The 23,325-nt window shown below is 38.8% G+C and overlaps 1 long non-coding RNA gene across 1 annotated transcript in view; it reads left to right on the forward strand.

The window, feature by feature from the left end:
- LOC138157898 (uncharacterized) overlaps nucleotides 1-23,325 on the forward strand; it is a 43,322-nt gene that overhangs the window by 18,464 nt on the left and 1,533 nt on the right. The gene's annotated exons all lie outside the window — the stretch shown is intronic.

A 23,325-nucleotide genomic window follows, 5' to 3' on the forward strand; every position in this document is an offset into this window, starting at 1 on the left:
AGTGGTCAACGGTATCAAAGGCTGCAGAGAGGCCAAGGAGAAGGAGGATTGAAAAAATTGGTCACTGAATTTGGCAACTAAAAGATCATTAGTAACTTTGGAGAGAACAGTTTCAGGGGAATGATAAGATTGGGAGTCAGACTGTAAGGGGTTAAGAAGAGAGTGAGAGGAGAGAAAGTGAAAGCAGCAATTGTAGACAGCCTTTTCAAGGAGTAGCCATGAAGGGGCAGGAGAGATGTTGGATGGTCATATTGCTTCCCGCTTTTAGAATGAAAGCTTCTTGGGAGCAGGGACTGGTTTAAGTTTTTGTCTTTGTATCTTCAGTGATTGATGCATAATAGGCATTTAATCAATACTCAGTGAATGAATGGATGAATGAGTTGCTTTCTGTCCCAATGTCAGTTGGTTGGCTTCATTCCTCTAATCATAGACTAGAGGATTTGAGAATTGTAGGAGCATTGACTTAGAGTAGGAAGGAGCCTTAGAGGCTCTTGAATCCGACCCTCTTATTTTACAGATGAAGAAATTGGTGCCTGAAGAGGTTGAGTGACTTGCCCAAGGTCACACAGGTGGTAGGTGTCAAACACAGAATTCAAACCCAAGTCCTCTGACTCTAGCCCCAGTGTTCTTTCCACTGGATTACACTGTGTCCCAATTGCTCATGACTTGGGAGGATTTTCCAAATTACCTTTTTCAATATTCCATCTAGAGAATAAATCTTGGAGATTCTTTTTTGAAAATTACATAAGGGGCAGTCTTAGCATACTTAATTGATCTTCTGCCAGTTTTGTTGAATTATGGTGCTGAGCTCTCTATAACATAAAGTGATTTTCCTTACTGAATGAATTAATGACAGAAATTATTTATTAATCATTTATTATATGCCAAACATTGTGCTAAGCATCCAGGATACAAATAGACAGAAAAAGGAGACAGTTCCCTTTCAAAGAGTACCGATTGGGGAGAAAACACATATAATTAATAATGAATTAATGGTGAGCTTTTTCACTCTGAAGATCACTCCTTCCCAGAAGCTTCCTCCCACTGGAAGATCCCTCTGTCCTGTGGCTTCTTCCTTTAATTAGTCAATTCTTTCTCAAACCTCTATTTTATGCAAGTTGTCCATGCCAATAATCCCTCTGGGCTCCAATCCTGGCACTCTCAATTTCTTTCTCCACTTTGTGTGGGCATCTTCTCTCCCCTTCTTTCCCCTCCCCCGCTTTTCATCTTCCCCTTTTGTGTTGTCCTCACCTATTACAATGTGTAAGTTCCTTAAGCTCAGGGATTGTCATCCTTTCTGCTTGCATTTATATTCCTAGTGCTTAGCAGTGTGCTTATTGGGTAGTAATGCTTGTTGTCCACTACTGAAGGGCACCAAAGGTCAGACAGGAGGGACCAACTGGAAGCAAAATTGACAGGAACTTTTTAAAGTAGTGATGACTTGAGTACAATCACTAAGTACTTAATATTAGCATTATTTTTGTAGGACATGGAATTCTAAAAGAGTTAAGGCTATGTAATCATAGGCCCAGAGAAACACAGCATCTTGGAATTGGAAGAGGCATTAGAATCCATTTAGTCTAACCTATGGATAATAATAACTTTGACAACATGGCTCCTACTTGGTCATCCAGTCTCCATTTCAAGACCTTGAGGGAAAGGGAACATACTGTCTCCCAAGCCAGGTAGTGCTGAGTATGAAGCATTTTTCCTTACGTTGATGTCACTTGATCTACCTCTCTTCAACTTCCATAAATTGTTCTTAGTTCTTTCCTTTGAGGCCAAGTAGAACAAATCTACCCCATCTTCCACATGGCAGGCCTTCAAATGCCTCAAGAAAGTGTGTGCACCCCAAAAGCTGTGTGCAACAGAGATCCTTACCCAAATAATACTCAGAGGTTTCTCAAGGTAGGAAGCAGAAAAGAATGGTTTATTATGATCTGGAGAAAGGGCCACCCTCCTGACAAATGGTCAGGGAGGAGAAGCAATTTACAAAAGGAAATGGCAAAGTTGTAAATCCCTAATGCAGAATCTTCTCCTACCCCCATCCTGGCCCTTTTCTTCCATTGGCTGGAAGTTAGGTGCACAATCTAAGCACAGCAATCTATCTCAAGTACCGGAACAAGGAAACAGTAGACCACCCCATGTACATTTGAGAAATCACTTCTGTCCTTACTTGGCATATCTTATGCTGAGGTGTCACTGAGGAGAGGGGTGACTTCCTCCCTACTGCTCTGAGTTTTGAGTCTTTGTCAGTCATGTGATCTCCAGGGAAGGGGAACTTGGACCTGTTTCCCACTAAAAGCCTTACTAGGAAGTGTTCACTTCTCTCACTCAAAAGTTATCCTATCCCCATCAAGTTATCCTATCCCCATCAAGTCTCCTTCTTTCCAGGCAAGACATCCTATTCTTTTCTACTGGTACTTGAATGACATGACATCCTGGTCCCTCTCTTATGCATATGCTCCAGTTTGCCAATGTCTGCGCTCAGTTTTGTGGTATTGAGAGCTGATCATAGTTCTCCAGATGTAATTATCTAACCTTCATTTGAAAGATATGGTCTTCTGAACTGGGCAATATACAGCAGGACCAGCCCCTCCTGTCTTATACCACTACAGTATAACACAACTTAAAGCAAGTCACTCTGGGTATACTATTAGCACTTAACTCAGTGTGCTGTTGTGAAGATAAAATTAAATCATGTATGTAAAGCCCCTGGAATATCTCAAAGAACTATGTAAATAAATTGTTTTCTCATTTTCCTCATCTTTATTTAATGGGATTCAGATATAAACAATCTTCAGACAAATCTCTAACCTACTATTATTCCTTTATTTCTAGTGTTATTGTACTGTTTGCACAGGTAGATAAAATAACTGGGTTTTTGTGGTAGAATAAAAGTATTGCTATGTAAGGTCAGCCCTTACATCTTGCAATGTAGAAATGTAAGATCTTACAATGTCAGATCTTGCAATTTACCTTTGTAGATTTGCCTGTAGTAAAAGCATCCTTGATACAACTCTTAAGACTGGACAATTGGGCAATGTGTACCTTGGCCTGCTTCTGTGTAATTTAGATTTCTACTGTTTGTTCTCTGTTCTTTGTAAGCTTTTGCTCCATGTAGCTTAGAGAAGCTGACTATTTGGGATGGTGATGTCTATTAAAAATGTTGTTCTTAAATTAATTGATGTTATGTCCAGGCAGTTTTGGGAACCAGTTTGATCTGTGATAATGGTCTGATTCTAGTACAATTTATTGATTGAACTCTCCAGGAGATTTTGAGGTCTGCTTTTGTAGTATGGGAATTTTTTGATTGTGAAAGACAGGGTGTCCCTGATGTTCAATTCTGGTTATCAAGTCATGTCTTATTAGGTATTCAGTAGGTGCTAAAGTTTTAAAGCCCGAAGTGATGGTTGCACAATCTTCACCATTTCCTTGAATTATCTACACTCATCACTAAGTCTGGGCTACTTAATCACAGTTTCTCTGTAAATTCTGGTGGCAGAGACCTGGTCCCTGCCACATAAATTCCTTCCTTTCCATGAACAAATCCATATGACTTACCTTCTTTGTTCAACACTTCTTCATTGGCATTTTATTAGCTGAGTTTATAAAGATAGGGGCCACAGAGAACTTTTTGAATCTATTCTTGGTTCTTAATCTTGTCTTGGGCTCCATTATGAGGCGTCATTTTTAGTTACAATCAATAAATTCAATGGCCTGTACCTGTTATCAACCTTTGGTATTGCTTGGCAAAGTACTATCTGCTTATTTCAAAACTGTTTCCATAAGTTTTTGATCTGTTTTTCATGTGCTTAGTGAATGTTTATCCAATGTCTCCCTCTTCTATGGCATGGAAATGCTGATTTTTCAATAGTAGGCTTAGGACGATAGACCTTACATCTTGTTAACATTGTACTTAAAAACAATTAAGATGCTTTTCTAACAATAACACAATAACAGCAACAACACTGACAATGATAACGATACTCACTACTACCTTTCATTTTCATTTACTTTTTTTTGGTGATTTTTTGGAGGGTGAAGGCAGGGCAGTTGGGGTTAAGGGACATTTTTATTTGATTTTTAAACAATTAGAAATGGTGCACATTTCTTTAGGTTGTCATGTAAAAGAGAATGGTTAATATTGTAACCTCCCACTCAATCCAGCCACTAAACATGCTTTATTAGTCACTTAACTGCCTCTGTTTCCTCATCTGTAAAATGAGCTAGAGAAGGAAATGACAAAGAATTGTAGTATCTTGGCCAAGAAAATCCCCCCAAAGAGTCACAGAGAGTTAGATATGAACAATAACAAGAAATAGAATCTTACCACTTTGACGAATCCATTTGTGTTTAGGATGTGATTTTTTTTTGAGGGGGGCTCTGATGGGCTGTTATGACTCCAGTAATGTTTCTCCATCACTCCAAGGTAGTCTAAGTCTACTGTGTTTCCCCGATAATAAGACACTGTCTTATTATTTTTTTGGACAGAAAAACACCAGAGGGCTTATTTTCAGGGGAGGGCTTATTTTAATGAACATTGACAGCAATTTTAATAAACAGGTAAATGTGAACAAAAAAATGTACCTTTATTCAATAAGCAAATCACTGGGGAAGAACAGGATGATGCGCTCACTGCTGCAGCTCTGATTGGATGCAGCTCGGAGCGCGGCATGCGTTTCACGGGGGGGGGTGCATACAGAGGGTACTGTAACGTAGCATGTAGCTCAGGGGATCACCTTCACTACAGTAGCAATCTCAATAGGGCTTATTTTCGGGGGAGGGCTTATTTTAGAGGAATCTTACACAGTAAGGGGAGGGCTTATTTTCAGGATAGGTCTTATTATCAGGGAAACACGGGTAGCAGGAACGTGAGCACCTACCCTAGGATTTGGGAAGGAAGGTGGAGATTAAAATGTGCACGTAGACAAGTTTTATAGGATTAACTTTTTTTTTTTTTTAAAGCAATCAGGGTTAAGTAACTTGCTCAAGGTTACATGGACAGTTATTTCTGGGTGTGGTGCTGAGTATCTGAGCCCAGGATTAGATCTGGGTCATCCCGACACTGGAGCCGGTGCTCTTACTCGCTGTGCTACCTGGCCACCCCCTATAGGATTAACTTTTAAGAATAACAGAGCATTGAGAGATGGAAATGGACGCTTTACTACTACTGGTAACTTTCCCCCACTGCTTTTCTGTGGTTATTAGGACCATTGAAAGTTCCACTGGCAAATAGGAAGATGAGGAATTACATTTTACCAGATGTCCTTAGCACATGACCTAGGAAAGGATAAAACATCACAATAAATGAATATGTCTCAGGGTTGTAAAGTACGTCCGTATCATTTGCTGCCGGGAATATTCCTACATGTAGGAAAGACCCTTTCAGCAAATGGTCATTCCAGCTCACTTGTGCAGATGTCTCCTTTATGCTTACTGAAGTTCTGTTTCCATCTTGTAAGGTAGTGCTGAAAGAATTACAGCTGCATCAGACAAGTCCAGGGACTATAACTGGATAACTAAGAGCATGCACCGAATTTTCCCAGAAGTGTTCTGAAGATTGTTGCAGTGACAAGGTTTTCTTATGGTCAGAAAGTGAGACAGCGACCCCTATTTCACATGAGGAAATAACCTTAGTACAGTGCTAGGCAAATTGTAGGTACTTAAGAAATAATTATTCCATTTCCCCCTTTCTCTTTCCTCATATCTTAGTTGGGGACAGACAATGATACTAATGTTTCTCTTGAGTAAATACTGTTGAAAGCTTCATATTCAAATTATAGCATAGGGAACTGATAAACCATGTGTATTGTAAAATTCCGAGGTTAGCCTATGCTATATGTGAAAATGAAAAGCAGGGTGGTACAGACCTGGCCTCAGAGCTATCAAGACCTGGATTCACAGTTCACCTGTGCCACATTCTGGCTGGCTAACTTTAGGCAAGTCATTGAATCTCTCAGTGGTCTAAGCAACTCTCTTAAATTATCATTTGGAGAGAAGGCCACCATCTGCATTCTTTTATTTATTCATTCATTCATTTATTTTTGGATGGGGGAAGGCAGGGCAACTGGGGTTAAGTGACTTGCCCAAGGTCACATGGCCAGTAAATGTGAAATGTCTGAAGCTGGATTTGAACTCAGGTTCTCCTGACTCCAGAGCTGGTGCTCTCTTCACCACCATCTGCATTCTTTTTTTTTTTTTCCTTTTGGAGGGCAATTGGGGTTAAGTAACTTGCCCTAGGTTACACAGCTAGTTTTTTGTGTGTGAGTGTTAAGTGTCTGAGGCCAGAACCGAACTCAGGTCCTCCTGACTCTGGGCTGGCGCTTTACTCACTGTGCCACCTAGCTGCCCCAACTCCAATTCTTAAAGGGAGTTTCACTGTATCATAGGTCCCACCCCCATCCCTTTCCTCTAAACAATAGGTTGCATTGCTTTTTAAAAATTTACATTCTTCTTAAAAAATTAGTACTTTATTTTCCCCAAGTACACATAAAAAACTATTTTTAATATTTGTTGTTAAAACTTTGAGTTCCAAATTTTCTCTTTTCCTCCCTCCCCGCACCTCTCATTTAGAAGGCAAGCAGTTTGATATAGGTTATACATGTGTAGTCATGCAAAACATATTTCTATATTAGTCATGTAGAAAACATAGACAAAAATAAAACCCTCAACAAAAATAAAGTAAAAAAAAGTATTCTCCAATCTGTATTTGGACACCATCAGTTCTTTGTACAGGAACGGATAGCATTTTTCATCATAAGTCCTTCAGAGTTGTCTTGGATCATCATATTGCTGAGAATAGCTAAGTCATTCACAACTGATCATCTTAAAATATTGTTGTTACCTTATACACAGTATATTTCACTTTGCATCAGCTCATGTAAGTCTTTCCAGGTTTTTCTGAGAGTATCCTGCTCATCATTTTTTATAGTACAATAATATTCTGTCACAGTCACATAGCACAATTTGTTCAGCCATTCCCCAATTGATGGGCATCCTCCTAATTTCCAACTCCCTGCCACCAGGAAAGAGCTGCTATAACTATTTCTGTACATATAGGTTCTTTTCTCTCTCTTTTTTTAAATCTCTTTTTGGATACAGACCTAGTAGTGGCAATGCTAGGTCAAAGGGTACAGAATGGTCGAATCAGTTCACAACTCCACCAACAGTACATTAATGTCTCTTTTTTTCACACATCCCTTCCAGCTTTCCAGCATTTCTCATTTTTCTTTTCTGTCCTATTAACCAATCAAAAAAGTACGAGATAGTACCTCAGAATTCTTTCAGTTTGCATTTCTCTAATAATTAGTGATTTAGAGCACCTTCTAATGTGCTTATGCATAGTTTTGATCACTTCATCTGAAAGTTGTTCATATCTCTTAATCATTTATTGATTGGGGGTTGGCTCCTATTTTTTTTTTATAAATTTGCCTCAGTTCTCTATATAGTTGAGAAATAAACCTTTATCAGAGAAACTTGCTTCAAAATTTCTTTCACAGTTATGATCGCTAAATATATTTACCTCCATCCTATTCCCCCTTCTCTGTTTCTTCTATTCTCTCTCTCTCCTTTCACTCTGCCCCTCCTCAAAAGTGTTTTGCTTCTTATTACTGCTTTGCCCAATCTGAACTCCCTTCTATCATCTCCCCCTTTCTCTTTTCCCTTTCCCCTTTAATTTCCTGTAAGGTAAGATAGATTTCTATGCCCAATTGAGTATATGTGTTATTCCCTCTTTGGGTCAATTCTGATGAGAGGAAGGTTCACTTACCCCCCCCCCCATCTACACTTTCCCTGTAAAAGTGATTTCATTCCTCTTTTATGTGAGATAATTTGCCCTATTCTACTCTTCCCTTTCCATTTCTCTCAATGTATTCCTCTTTATCACTCCTTAATCTTATTTTTTTATCTATCATTCCTTCATATTCAAGTCACAACTGTGCCCTACATCTATATATATTCTTAACTACCTTAATAATGAGAAAGTTTTTGTGAGTTATAAGTATCATCTTCCATGTAGGAATGTCAATAGTTTAACCGTATTAAGTCCCTTATGATTTTCCTTTCCTGTTTCCCTTTTTATGCTTCATTTGAGTCTTGGATTTGAAAGTAAAATTTTCTATTTACCTCTGATCTTTCTATCAAGAATGCTTGAAAGTCCTCTATTTCATTGAATTTCTACTTTTTTCCCTTGAAGGATTATACTCAGCTTGGTTGTGATCCTAACTCCTTTGCCATCTGGAATATCATATTCTAAACCTTCCTATTTAGAATCCTTTAGAATTCTCTAATTCTTTAATGTAGAAGCTGCTAAATCTGTGTTAACCAGACTAAGACTCCGCGATATTAGAATTGTTTCTTTCTGCTTGCTTGCAATATTCTCTCCTTGACCTGGAGACCCTGGAATTTGGCTAAAATATTCCTGGGAGTTTTCATTTTGGGATCTCTTTCAGATAGATTCTTCAATTTTAGGTGGATTCTTTCAATTTCTATTTTATTCTCTGGTTCTAAAATATCAGGGTAGTTTTCCTTGATAATTTCTTGAAAGATGGTATCTAGCCACCTTTTTTTTTTGATCATGGTAGTCCAATAATTTTTAAATTATTTCTCCTGGATTTATTTTCCAGGTCAGTAGTTTTTCCAATGAGATATTTCACATTGTCTTCTATTTTTTCATTCTTTTGGTTTTGTTTTATTGTTTTTTTATTTCTCATAAAGCCATTAGCTTCTAATTGCTCAATTCTAATTTTTAAGAATTTGGCCAATTCTGCTTTTCTTCTCCTCATTGGATTTTTATGCCTCTTTTACCACTTACACTTTTTAAGGTGTTATTTCTTTGGTATTTTTTTTTGTATGTGCTTCCTTTACTAAATGGTTGACTTTTTCCCCTTGATTTTCTTGCATCACTTTCATTTCTTTTTCCAATTTTTCTTCTGTCTGTCTTACTTGATTTTCAAAATCCTTTTTGGCCTCTTCCATGGTCCAAAACCAATTCATATTTTTCTTGGAGACTTTGGATGTTGGAGAGGAGCTCTGCTTCTAGGGTGGAGAACTCCCTGTCCCAAACTTCAGGGATTTTGTGCAACCTTTTTCAGAGATACTTCTAGAGATCTATAAGTTTTCAGTTCTTACAAGGTGGTATGCTCTAAGGATACGAGTGTTTACTAGTCTCCTGGTTGTGAGTGACAACAAGCATTTTATTTTTTTGGCTCTGGAATTGTGACAAAGGTCCCTGCTCCACTTCCACTGCAAGCTCTGGTGTGCTCCTCCCAGCCTTGGGGCTGCCACCCAAGACTGGGATCCAGATCTGAGTATGAGCAAAGCAATAGAGTCCTGATCCCAGTGCCCGCCTGCAAAGAGATCCCTGTAATCTTTTTTTTTAATTTTTGCTTTTTTTTTTGGAGGGGGGAGGGCAGGGCAATTGGGGTTAAGTGACTTGCCCAAGGTCACATGGCTAGTAAGTGTGTCAAATGTCTGAGGTCAGATTTGAACTCAGGTCCTCCTGACTTCAGAGCCAGTGCTCTATTCACTGTGCTGCCTAGCTGCTATTTGTAGTCTCTTTCTGATAAGTTGTTCAACTCACTTACCATCTGTGGGCTCAGAGCTCTGGAAACAGTCACTGCCACTGCTGATTTAGTGGCTCCCAAGGCCAGCTTCTTGTTTGCTGGGGCTGGGTCTGTGCTGGTACAGCCTGTGCTGGACTGTGCTCCACTCTCACCCAGGTGTGACAGACCTTTCTTGCCAACCCTACCCCATCTTTTTGTGGGTTCTGCTGCTTCAGGAATTGTTTTATGGCATTACTTAGAGGTATTTGGAGGGTTTTGTGGAGAGCTCAGATGAGTCATGCCTTTTCTCTGCTGTCTTGACTGTGCCTCCTCCTAGGCTCCCAACAATGAATTGTGTACAAGGAACAGTGGAAAAGATGTCATTAAAAAGAATCAAGATCATAAAAGGTGGGTGGGCTGGTCATGCATTCAGACTGAGGGAGGGCTGATGAATAGCCCCCATGAAACTCTGTGGAGAATTGACAGGAAGACATAGACAAGAGCCCCATAGGAGGAGAAGTTATGGATCTGAATTTATATTTCTGGGGGAGTGCCCACATTCACAAAATCATAAAGTATATATAATTAGAAAGGAGTCAGAGAGATTCAATAAACATTCAGATGCTTACTCTGTGCCAGGCTCCTTCTGTATGAACTCTTATCAATGTTATAGTTCAAAATTCCCTAAGTGCTAAGCACTGGGAATACAAAAATGGCAAAAATCAACCAACCAAACAAATCCAAATAAACCAAAATTAAACAGTCTATTCCCTCAAGGAGCTGACACTGTAATGGAAGATATGACGTGCAAACAAATATATACAAAGAACAATAAAAATAATTAAGAACTAATAAAGAAGAAAATAAGAAACAAGAGAAAGCAGTGGGATGAAGAGGTGTTAGAGAAGAGTTCTTGTAGAAGGGGAGATTTTCACTGGGATTTCAGGGGAGGCAAGGTATTCCAGGCATGGGGAACAGCCAGAGAAGATACCTGAAGCTGAGAGAGGGAGTGTCCTGTTTGTGGAACAGCCAGGAAGGAGGCTTGTGTTGCTAGATCAAAGAGTATGTGTTGGAGAGTAAGAGATCTTCATGCCACACTTTATTTTTAAGAAATGTCTCTGGATGCTTATTTTGTCATTCAGGAGGTGGAATTTCCTTTTATAGGGAGCATATCCATTTCCACCAGCTCCATCTCATCGGTTCGTGTCTTCCTACTGAGTTATTTTACATGTTGACTAAAGCCATTGGGGGTGAGGATGGGGAAGGAATCTTCTCACACCATTTCCGCCCATCTCCTTTGCACTTTCATTAAGAAGAGCTGTAGGATGTATGTAAGAGTAGGATCCAGGTAAGAGTAGGATGATTTGAAAGCACTCGAGGTAGTTACCTGGGGATATTATAGGAATTAAAGGGAATTTTGGGTCATAACATTGGTAAGACAAAGGAGCCTGAGTGGCAGCAATAGAGGAGTTCAAAGGACAGATTGTAAAATGCATAAGAACTTTTATTAGATGGCTGCATGGGGTTCATTTGGGAATTTCATTACCAACCCCCCCCCAAAAAAAAAAACTACAACTGAAGATAGCCCCTGGGGCTACCAGACTAAAGAGGTATAAGATCCTTTCCCCTAAGGAAAAGAAGTAATATTACAGCTAATGTAATGTGCAGAATGTCTGGTGGCAGTAGAGGGCTAGAGCAGATAAAGAGAAAATTTCACTATTGCTAATGACTGGCAGAGTAGCAGCAGCTCAGCAGAAATGCCTCCCTGAAGATAGAGATTCCCAGAAGAGAGAAGCATGATGAAAATCCTAGAGGAAACCACCAGCTCTGCCAAATCAGAGGAATGATTTCTCCTGGATACATTATTCCCTGACCTCACGGGTTCCTTGAGCCCTCTGTGCATGTCTTCTGGTCACACATGAACTCCATGTGAGTTCCTCTTCTAAAGCTGGTGGCCTGATGACTGATGGGAGTGTACCCCATTTGTGTGTGAGGTATCTCTTGTCACTTATTCACTATGCTATTGGATTAAATGTGTTTTGCCTTGAACTAATATTTCTTCTGTTTAACCTAGTAAAAGGAAACACATCTGTAGGGGCTCATGAACTAGGGTTCTTAAGTGGGTGATGACCTACAAGAGGTCTTAAATCTTAAATCTGCAGTCTTTTTTTTAATGTGGGAAGGTTGGTGCCATACTTTAAATGCTTCATTAATTGATCAACTTCTGTTGTGAGCAGAATATTATAATTCAAATTTTAACCTCAAAGAATGTCTTAAAAGGAGAAAGATGTAGGGAGGAAATCCATCTACCCTATTTGCCTATTACTGAATTAGTCTCATAGACATGGAAATAATTCCCATGAGTACCACATTTGTGTTTAGGACCAATCATGAGATTTTGGAGAAAATTTAGGCCAACCCTTTCAATTTACAGTTGATAAAACTTAAGCCTACAGAACAGGATTGATTTTCCAAAGGTCATACTGGCAGAAAGTAACAGAATTCACGCACACAACCTTTGATTTCAAATCTAACACTTTCTATAAATTAATGTTTGTCTCCAATATTTTTCCATATTATTTATTTTCTTTTTTTTAAAGCAATCGGGGTTAAGTAACTTGCTCAAGTTTACACGGCCAGTTATTTCTGGGTGTGGTGCTGAGTATCTGAGCCCGGATTTGATCCAGGTCATCCTGACACTGGAGCCGGTGCTCTTACTCGCTGAGCCACCTGGCCGCCCCTAAGCAATTGGGGTTAAGTAACTTGCTCAAGGTTACACGGCCAGGTGTTTCTGGGTGGGTGCTAAGTGTCTGAGCCTGGGATTTGATCTCCAGGTCATCCCAACAGTGGAGACGGTGCTCTTACTCTCTGTGCTACCTGGCAACCCCCATATTATTTATTTTCAATGGAATTTCCAACCCCCCCCCCCATATTATCTATTTCTGGTGGTGTTTCCAACATCATATCCATGCTGATTATTTTCAGTGCCATTTATATGTTGTTTGCTTCCAAAGTTGTTTCCAAGATTAATGTTTATGTAATTTAATTGAACCGAATTGATTTCTACCATGCCTTGCTGCTTTGAAAGTAAAACTCCCCTCTATTTCTTATAACAAAGGAAGCAAAGGTGGGGGAAGGAAGCAGGCTTGGATGTCTTCTCTATTTAGGTTTATGTTTAGAGGCTATTGCTTTTGACAACAAATCATGGCCCATAAGTTCATTAATAAATTGAAATAACCACTTGGTGTTTAGAAACTGGGATGAATCTCTGTTTACTGGCATGAATGGTATTGATAAAAACAGTTGCAAATGTTTCTTTTCCACCCAAGACATCTGTCACGTTCTGCTCCTTAGTGCAGTCTATAAAAACACAGGACGAGTGCTCTCCCTTCCCTTCCAGGCCTTGTCACTAATGAGATCTTTGATTGGGCTGAGGACAGGGAAAAATGAGAGGAAACACAGAGGAGAAAATATCAGACAGAGAGTTCAAATGGAGATGGTCTCCATCGGATGTGACATCTCTAGCATTCGACCTCTGCTCTTGCATTCTGCAGTTTGGGATGTTTGCCATCAGGGAGGGAAAAGGGCTGGAAAGATGAATGTCTAATTTTTAGAGGCTGGCCCTGTGACATCTATTCTTCATGCTAAATGTGACAGTATTTAACATCCAATCGATTGAAGCTATGAGGCTGCAGCAGATAGGGTTTCAAGTGAATTAGTGGATGAAAAATGATCCTTTTGTCAGAGTATTTGCCTGGTCATCACCTCCAGGTCTGACAGACATTGGCCAGCTGTGACAGAAACAGGGCACCTTGGGACCACCAAGCTTAGAAGGAAGGATCCAACTAAATCCAGGAGGGGTTCTTGGTCTTTGTAACCCGGAGAAACCCAAGGCCCAAAAGGAGAGGCCATGTAGCCTAAGGGATGGTGCACAGGTCATGGAATCAAGATAAACATTTGAATCCTGCCTCCAATTGTTAGGATCAAAGATGCAGGGCTGGAAGAGACCCCAGACGCCATGTCTATTAACCCCATCGTGAAGCATTGAGGGAACTGGGGCCCAGAGTTTGTGACTTGTCAGATCATAAGCTTATTTCATAGTTTTTATTTTCAAACTGTATTCCCTGTGTACTTATACATAGAAAAATATGTATAATACATAAAATTATATAGGTAATAAACATCAGAGGTGACATTTGAACTCGGGTCCTCAGATTTCAGAGACTGTGCTCTTTCTGCTGAAGTATGGTTCAACTATATTTTTGCTGTCTGACCCTGGGTAAGTCCTTTCATGCCTCTGAGCCCTCAATTTCCCTATTGTGTAAAATGTGGATAATAATACCATCTATTTCACTGGGTCATTTTGAGGGTTGTCAGGCATTACTTATATAATGCTATATAAAAGGAAGTCATTATTACTATTAAGAGAGCTGGGAATTTCTTTCTTTCTTTTTTTTTGCGGGCAATTGGGGTTAAGTGACTTGCCCAAAGTCACATGGCTAGTAAGTGTGTCAAGTATCTGAGCCTGGATTTGAACTCAGGTCCTCCTGAGAGCTAGGAATTTCTAATGAACCAGGAGGTTTCAGGATACCTCTATCTGAATGACTTTTTGTAAACATGAGATTCTTTCATTGTGAAGTCATCTGAATGTGACCCTCTCCTGCCCTTACACCTCCCAGCCCCACAATGTGTATCAAGTGGAGTAGAAGCCCTTTGCATGTGGGTCCTTTTGCCTGGACTTCACACATCTGAAACTTTCTCTTAACCTGGATCATAAGTGGTCCAGCAGACCTAGTACAGTCTGTACTAACTGACCTGCCAGCTCAGAGAATCAAAGCAACTGGACAAGAGAAAGGCTTATTCGTTCAGCTAGCCTATTAAATATTCTCTTGGCCTAGGATTATTTTATTTAATACACTGAGTAGACTCACCCCTCTCTTTTCAGGCAAGAGGGCACTGATGAGCTGCATTTTGGCCCAGGAAAGAGGGGGACCATGGATAGTATTTGAGGGTCCTCAATTTTGGTCTTTTTCTGATCATTCCAACACAAAAGGGGGTGGTCATTCAGTAGTTTCTAGTTATTCAGGCTTTCCTCCTCTCCATTACTTCCCTACATTCATTTTCTATTCAATCACTGGTCTCCCTATTGTTCTTCACACTTCCCAGTCCATCCCTCATCTCTATCCCTTTACCCAGGCTGTCCCCCATGCCGGGAGTTTTCTCCTTCCCCTACCCCTTTTAGAATTCCTAGCTCTTTCCAGGCTCCAGTTCAAGTGCTATCACCTACAGAAGGCCATTTGTTATTCCTCTAATTCCATGGTCCAGAATTAATGGTCACTGGTCATCTTTAAGAATGAAGGATGAACAATGACCATATTTTATATAATTATAAATCTGAATACTGTGAATTTGAATACATGTGACTACTTCAAAGGTTTCATTATTCACATCAATCAGTACTTAACTGCATTCTCTGTCTTGCCCCAGATTATTTATTACTTACTTGTCTTTACACTTGTTATATCATCCTAGCAGAATGGAAACTCTTTGAAGTCAGGGACTGTTTTTGTGGTCTTTGTATACATGGAACCCAGCAAAGGAACCTTGCAATGCCCATTAAGCTAATGATTGAATGAATTATTCTATAACATGGTAGGTGCAAACTTGAACCCAATGGGTGATAGAGATAAATTGGGAATCCTATCCCCTGCTCTAAAGGAAATTATCATGTACTGTGAGGAAGTCAAACTTCTTGGGATGGTTTTGACAGAAGTGACTACTCATATGAGTCCTTTTCCCCACCCTGCTACTGTCCCTACCTCTATTTTACCAGGTAAGGTTTTTTTCCCCTCTTAAATCTATGATTTCATTGATGTGTGGATATCCCAGTCTGGAAAACAACTTCTATCCATGAAGATCAGCAATTCCTTTGTAATTTGCATGGATTTAAAAAAAAGAACTTTCTAAGAAATGATGTTTAGCATTAATTAATCTTAATTAATTAATTAATTTAATTAATTGATCTTAATTTAAAAGATTTTATATTAATACCTTTTTTAATATCTCTCATTCCCCAACATAGCTTTTCCTATCTAGAGAATTATCTCTTCTATAACTTGTAGTCTTAAAAAGTTATCTGGCTCCTTGAGATGTCAAGTGGCTTGCCAAGGGTCACAGAGTCATTATGTGACAAGGGTAGGATTTGAATCCCAGTCTTCAGGATTTTTTGAGTCAATATTGCCTCTCGTGGGGAAGGTTGTTGACATCTAAATTAGGCAAACCAGGTAAATCTTAGGCAGCTAGGTGGCACAGTAGATAGAGTGCTGGGCCTGGAGTAAGACTCATCTTCTTGAGTTCAAATCTGGCCTCAGACACTTATTAACTGTGTGACCTTGGCCAAGTCACTTAACCCTGTTTGCCTCCATTACTTATTTGTAGAATGAGCTGGAGAAGGAAATAGCAATCCACTCTAATATCTTTGCCAAGAAAACTCCAAACGGGGTCATGAAGAGTCAGCCACAACTGAACAACAGCAAAACAAAGGAAAATCTGGGCGAACAGATGCACTGATGGAATAAAAAAAATTATGATCATGAGAAAACCCATTTGAATGAGACCAAACATTGACATGGTAGATTATTTATTATGACACAACCACACAAAACATTTCCAATGAAGAGCATTTCAGAACCAAGCTTACAAGTACTCATTAGGGATTATTTCTCTCTATTAGGAAGAATTCAAAGCACTAGAGACCCTAAGCCTTGGTAAAGTCATCCTTTTAACTCAAGTGACAAAAAGTACCATTGGCTTATGTGTCACTGAGTTTGTGAAAATATGAATCTCTTGCTTTGAGGCTTCAAAAAATCAGCTCTAATATTACAGCCAAACAAATCCGTCAATTGGCTTTAGTGGTGGGTGGTTTGTCCACCAGCTGCTTCTCTCCCCTTCGTTCCTGACTTGAGACAGCTGTAATTTAAAATGTGGATTAGCCCTGAAATCCATGTCATTGGAACGATGGATGCTGGCTACACTTCTGGGAAAGGTTATTGTGAAATTGCCTGATTCATGGAGCACTGCAACTAATGTTGCTGAAAGAAATGGTACATATTGGGAACGAGTGACAGCTGATCTACAAATAGATGGCCTCGGAATGTAAACATCAGTGGGGGGAATTCATTAAGTGCCTGTTAAAGGCTTTTGATTTAACTCTGTCAATCTTTTTATAAAATCAGATTTCCTTTTCAAATAAACTTGAATGACAAATGATAATTATCTGCAAGGAAAGTGGTATGATAAATAGGAAGGCACATTATGCCGTTCCTCTGTTTTAAATATAATCTGCTCAGACTTCTGATGGCTTGTTGTTTCATAAAATCCTCATCATTTTCCCATCAATATTTCATCTCCTGGGATCTGGTGTAATGAAAAGCTCAACAATTCAGGAAGATGACACAGCAATGACGTATCATGATGGGTGTCTTAGAGCTGGGGCAGCTACAAATAACTCTGCTAAGTGCCGATGTTGGAAAGTCATGATCTACTTTAAAATGAAATCACAATCGTTGTTATTATTGTTATTTTTAAATTCATTATTATTATTATCAATGTCTAAAACTCAGATTAGTTGATGAGGGAATTCTTGTAAGCCTGTCTAGCAAATATTCTAAGACTTTTAATATTCTGGATCATTATTACTATAAAAACCTTCATGACTTTCAAACACTTTTGTGGTTTTATGTATTGAGATAGTTATTTAATATGTCATTGCTTAATTTTTTGTTGGGGTAGTTTCTTAAAGTAAGTTAGAGGCTAGAGAAAGAGAGGGAAACTAAACATAGTTGTGTCTTAACACAATCCCTAAACTCAGTTGTCTGGTCCTAATTTTTTGACTGTCTCATAGTACACCACACCATGGAAATCTCTCTCATTCAGAGCTTTCCCATCAATGAAATGGCTGTACTAGGTCAGATGAACCCCAAGGTCCTTTCCTGGTAGGATAGTCTATGACTCTAGACAAAGTTAAGATTCAATTTTGCAAAATTAACTTCATATCAAAAAAATTAGCAATACACTCTGATTACTTGTTGTAACTTTGTGGGGAAAAAAAGTCTTGTCCTAACCCAATTGTGAATGCAAGATAATTTACAATAGTTTATTAAGAAAATGCCATAAAATTAATATGTCTACATTATTGAATATTTAACTTAAAAAAGCAGTTTTAAATTTATTTAAAAAAATTAAACCATGAAATTCCTTGTTAGTTTTGGCCCTTTCTGAATTTGCCCCTGCTCTCTCCTGGGTATTTTAAAAATGTTTCATTGATGTCGTTTTCTTTCTTTTTGCTTGACTGTCATGACCTTTTAACTTGTTCTATGTCATTGAAGATGTAACTGGTAATAAAGAAGTAGAGTAAAGTAAAATAAACCTACATATCAAAAAGAGGTTTGAGCAAAGATTTGTTTTGGTAGCAACAGAGTAGTTCATAGAAGGTGGAGGAGGAAGAGAAGGGAGAAGAAGGAGGAGGAGGAGAAGGAAGGAGGAAGGAAGAGGAGGAGGGGAAGGAAAGAGGAAGAAAGAGGAGGAGAAAGAGGAGGAGGAGGAGGAAAGAGGAAATGTATAAAGTAAGCAGTTTTCAATAACAGAATGCCAATTCCTAGAGGTCAGGGGCTATTTGTTTTTTCATTTAGCCCTAGCACCTAAAACAGTGCCTGGTACATAGAAAGTGGTGAATAAATACTTGTTGATTCATGGATAACAACTTCACAAGACAGGCAGTTTAAGCCTTATTATTCCTATTTTCTCAGATGAGGAAACTGAGACCAAGAAAGGTTAATCAATTTGCTCAGGCTCATAGAGTAAGTGCCAGATCTGGGACTGAAACCCAGGTCTCCTGACCCCAGGTCTAGGACCCTTCTACCTCTTGGGTCTCCAAGATGAATCGAGCTGAGCCTTCCATTTGAGACATCTATGGGAGAGGGACAGAGGCCAGGTCATTTAAATCAGTTTATCATGGTATGAGAAATGGTAAGTCCCTAGTGATAAGGTGGCTGCATCTGTATACTTCAAAGTGAGGAGAAAGTCTGCCAGGGACTTAGTTCTTTTGATGTCCACAGTCATCTGTTTTGCTTACACCACAAACCCAGATCCCTAAGGCTATAGACTTATTTCTTTTTAAACCTAGAATTATCTGGTTTGTTTGTGTTCATTGATCACATTAATCTCCACTACAACTCTTCCTCCCTAACCCCTCACATTTGAAGGAAATTGTTTTCAGAGGAAAAAAAAAAGTTTGACTTTTTATCTCTGCTTTAATCATCCAAGGACCTGTGATATAGATAGCATTGGTCCCTGACCCCTGTCTAGAGCAGAGCCCCTGTATGACTTGGCAGAAGGTCTTCATGAGTTTTTATTAATTAAGAACTCGTTTAACCTGAAGCTAATAGAGTGGTGAGCTTCTCTGAGCTTAGCTATTTAGGCAATCAGACGACAGAAAAGTCATTATCACTCTATGTGTCGTCTTCCACATTAGACTGTAAGATCCTTGAAAGCAGGGACTTTTTTTCCTTGTCTTTCTTTGTATCCCAAGTATTCTTATAGTATGAACTTAATAAATGCTGATTTGCTGATTGACTGACCATGATGTTTTTTCAATTGGCCTTATTTTATTCTTAAAAAACATCTGTGGTATTTTCCAAGCATTTGCTACCCTCTCCTCCTTCAAATATCTTGGTAACTCATCAACTCATCTCTCAACACCATAAAAAATTGATTGTTTTCAGTAAGGACTTCCTGTGTGTATAATTGTTTCTGGTAAAACTGTTTTTCACATATTTGTCCTATTAAGTGTCATTGATATGTCTTCAAACAGAATATTCAGGACTGTGATGTTATAATCCAAATGTGTTGGTTCTGCTGTCATGGAAGGAGAAATAGTTTGTTATTAAAATCTTTATTTTTCATCTTTTGGTAGACCTTCCAAATTCATCCTTAAATGTTCTCAGATGATCCAACTTGATTGAATCTCTTGCCAAGCTTTTTGTGGGCTCCCCTCCTCCCCCCCACTGCTGACCGTTTATTAAATGATGCTGCTCATAATCATCATTCATTCTTCCTTTTTTTTTGGTCCCAAACTGATTTATTTTAGTATAGAGAACTTCCAGTATCTAAAGTCCATGTCCTTTATTGACCCTTCTCCCCACTGTAGATCAGCAACTGCTCTACAATTGATTTTAGAGAGTTGTTTGGGAACACAAAGAAATGAACTGACTTGTCTAAATTCAAACATATGCTGTGTATCAGAGCTGTGACTTGAACTCTGCTTACCTGACTCCGCACCATCTCTACCCACTACACAATACTACTTTTGTCCTCCACCACACAATTTTAAAAATGAATTTATATTATACCCTGATATTATTCTTAACTGCCACACCTCTCCCTTTGGCAGGGAGAGAAGCATTAGCTGACAGAGTGGTTTTTTACCCTCTTGGCCTCTTTATTGTAGTGATTGGTTTTCATTGGTTACACTTCCCTAAGGAATGATGAAGGATTTTTCCATGTTTGTTCGTTTATCCATGGCTCATTGTTTTATTCAAGGGTTTTCTCAAGTATGAGAATAACAGTATTTATAAAGCACTTTAAAGATTATAAAGCATTTAAAATGTTATTTCAGGTTTACAATGACTTTATGAGATAGGTACCATGGATACATCACCCTGATTTTTAGACATAAGAAGACTGAGGCTCAGAAAGTTTGCCTGATTTGATCACATATCTAGCAATTGTTGTAGATAGGATTCAAGCTTAGGTTTTTCCTGAGCCCAAATCCCCCTATCTATTTTGCCTCACTGACTCTTTAAATAGTTTAGGTTGGGGTATTTTAATTACACGGCATATCATATGTTCTCAGTTTTACTCTTAATTCTAATCCAATTTTGATATTTGCTTTGACAAATTGATGGCTTAATTGTACACAGAAAGGTCATCTGAAACTGATTTCCCAGTAATAATTAGTCATTTCCTTTTATGAATGAATGAATGGCAAAGAATCTATTAAGTGCTAATTATATGCTGAGCACTGTGCTAAGTACTGAGGATACAAATAAAATATGAAAAAGTCCTTCATCCCAAGGAACTCACATTCTAATTTGGGAAGGCAACAGATCGGGGTGCATGTATGTGTGTGTGTGTGTGTGTGTGTGTGTGTGTGTGTGTGTGTGTGTGTGGTTTAGCAACAGGGTGGATTGGAAAGTCTACATGCTTTTTATTTATATTTGCTGTTCATGTTCTCCTGATTCTGCTTACTTCACTCTACTTCATTCAAGTCTTCTCATGCTTCTCTGAATTTGTCATAACTGTCATTTCTTATAGCGGACTTATATTTTGTTACATTCACACAATACAATTTGTTCAGTTATTCTCCTATTAGTGGTTCCACTTTGTTTTAGGTTTTTGCAATTGAAATAAGTGCCTCTAAGTATACACACACACATAAACCATATATATGTATGTATGCATCTATATATCTATTTGTATACAAATATGTACATATATGTATATATATACATATACAAACAACTATTTAATTCTTATATTGTGTCATATACTATAGCAGGAAACCTTTCATTGTCTTTTATCTCCTTGGGGTATGTGCCCAATTCAATCCCTGGGTCAGACAAGGTGGTCTTCTTTGTAAATACATTATGAGCACTGCATTATGAGATGACAAAGTTTATTATGCCTTTGGATAAGGATAAGATTCATGCTGCCAATACCTTTATTAGCTTTGCCAGGGAGAGTGTTGGAGACACCTTTCCATTTACCATCTATTTCCTTTTGTCTTGTCATTTAATTTTTAGGGAGAACGTCAATTGATATGATTCAGAGCCTGTAGTAATATTGTAACTCACTGGTCTTAGGAGTACATCTCAACATTAGGGTGCCAACATTTAAGTTACTGTTTATTGAGGGATTCTTAGCATCATATGCCTCCTTAAAATTGTTTCAATTTGCCTCCATCAGTCCAATATTTATTGAGTTGTAGTGAGGTTCAAATGTGATAATGCATCAGAAGTACTTTTTGAATGATATTGAAATGTCCACTTTTATTGTTTTTGCTTTTACCCTTCATAATTCCCTTCTTTTACCAATGTAGGAAGGGGTAGATATAAGAGGTATAGGGGCTCATGGTCATGGTAGAGGCTACTGGGAGAAAGCCATTCTTCCCCAACTCCCCTTAGCCTTGATCTTTATTCACACACACACACACACACACACACACACACTCACTCACAGGTATAGATGTGTGTATAAATAGATATATAATTACTAGCATGACTATACAATTGTGGGTATATATGTATATGTATATACATCCACCTCTTTATCTATCTATCTATCTAAGAATCTACATGCTCTTACTCATACATACATACATACATACATATTTATATCTACTTCTTGATATATATGTGTATATATGTGTTTTTATTAGTATACAAACACACACATTCACACAAACATACATACATTTATATTGGGAACACCTATCAGTTTATTTCCTCCAATAATATAGAGTGCAACCCTTCTATGAACTCACAGTCATCCTTTAAGAATTTCTGTAGCCAAAACATTTGCCATCTGTTACCCAGCTGGTGACAAGCCTCTCCAAACTGCTAGCCTGGCCCTTGGATGACAGACATACAGACTGCCATCAGGCCCGCCGCCAGAACCTTTCTTTCTTGGTCATCATAGCCCAGGCTTTCATTTTCAGCGAATCTTCATACCGGAGAGAAGCTGTGGGGAAAATGTCTAACGTCTTAGGTCATATAAGTCTGAAGGTTATAGATTTGGGGCTAGAAAGGACGCTGGAGACATTCTAGCCTAACTTCTTCATTTTACATTCTCAGTCACAGAGAGAGGGAGAGACTGAAGCACAGAGAAATCTCAATGGCTTTGGATCTGTAGCTAATCAACTTGAGTTTGAATTCTGGCTCTACCATTTACAACCTATATGAACACTGGAGAAGTCACTTTACTTTTTGGACCTCAGTTTCCCCATCTGTAAAATATTAAGGTTGAACTAGATGAACTCTAAGGTCACATCCAATTCTAAATTTATGCTCCTATAATCCTACACCCATGTGGTATTAGGGAAAAGATGGATTTGCCTGGTAGGGGAGCTTTATGGAAATGGGATCCTGAGGGATGAAGGTGAGACTGAGTGAAGGAGCAGAACTACAGATGTAGGACTATGAGGCACAGGATTGAAAATGCTGGCCATGGGATCACTCTGGGTTGGAAATATGCACACTCTTCCCTGAGTTTTATGCTCTGGGGAAGACATCTGTTGGCTCTACCTACTTATAACTCTGTCTGTGTGGTCTCCATTATTACAAATGATAGTATAAGATTAGAGATTATCAAATTGACCATTAGATTAGGCGGGAAAAAGAGAGAAAGGGTTTTGGGAAAGAGGAGCATGAGGAAAGCTTTTTCTTCAGTTACCACTGATCATAGGGTTTGGAGGTTTTATTGATAGAAAGAGTCCTGTCTTGGGAGAAGTGTCCAAAGTGATCACAGGCTCGTTTTAGTTTTCATACAAAACTAGGGTCCCATCATGGAGCTCTTTTCTTTTGAGTTGGGCTTGGGGGCAAGAAGGAGGAAGAATGTTAAATATAGAGGAGACTTTGCTGAATATGAAACAGTGCCATGAATTAGAGATTCAGGTTTCTTGCTTCTCTCTCTCTCTCTCTCTCTCTCTCTCTCTCTCTCTCTC

This window comes from Petaurus breviceps, unplaced genomic scaffold (assembly GCF_028583685.1).
Source record: "Petaurus breviceps papuanus isolate PSGF00001 unplaced genomic scaffold, PetGlider_PUasm1.0 173, whole genome shotgun sequence".
NCBI classification, from domain to species: domain Eukaryota; kingdom Metazoa; phylum Chordata; class Mammalia; order Diprotodontia; family Petauridae; genus Petaurus; species Petaurus breviceps.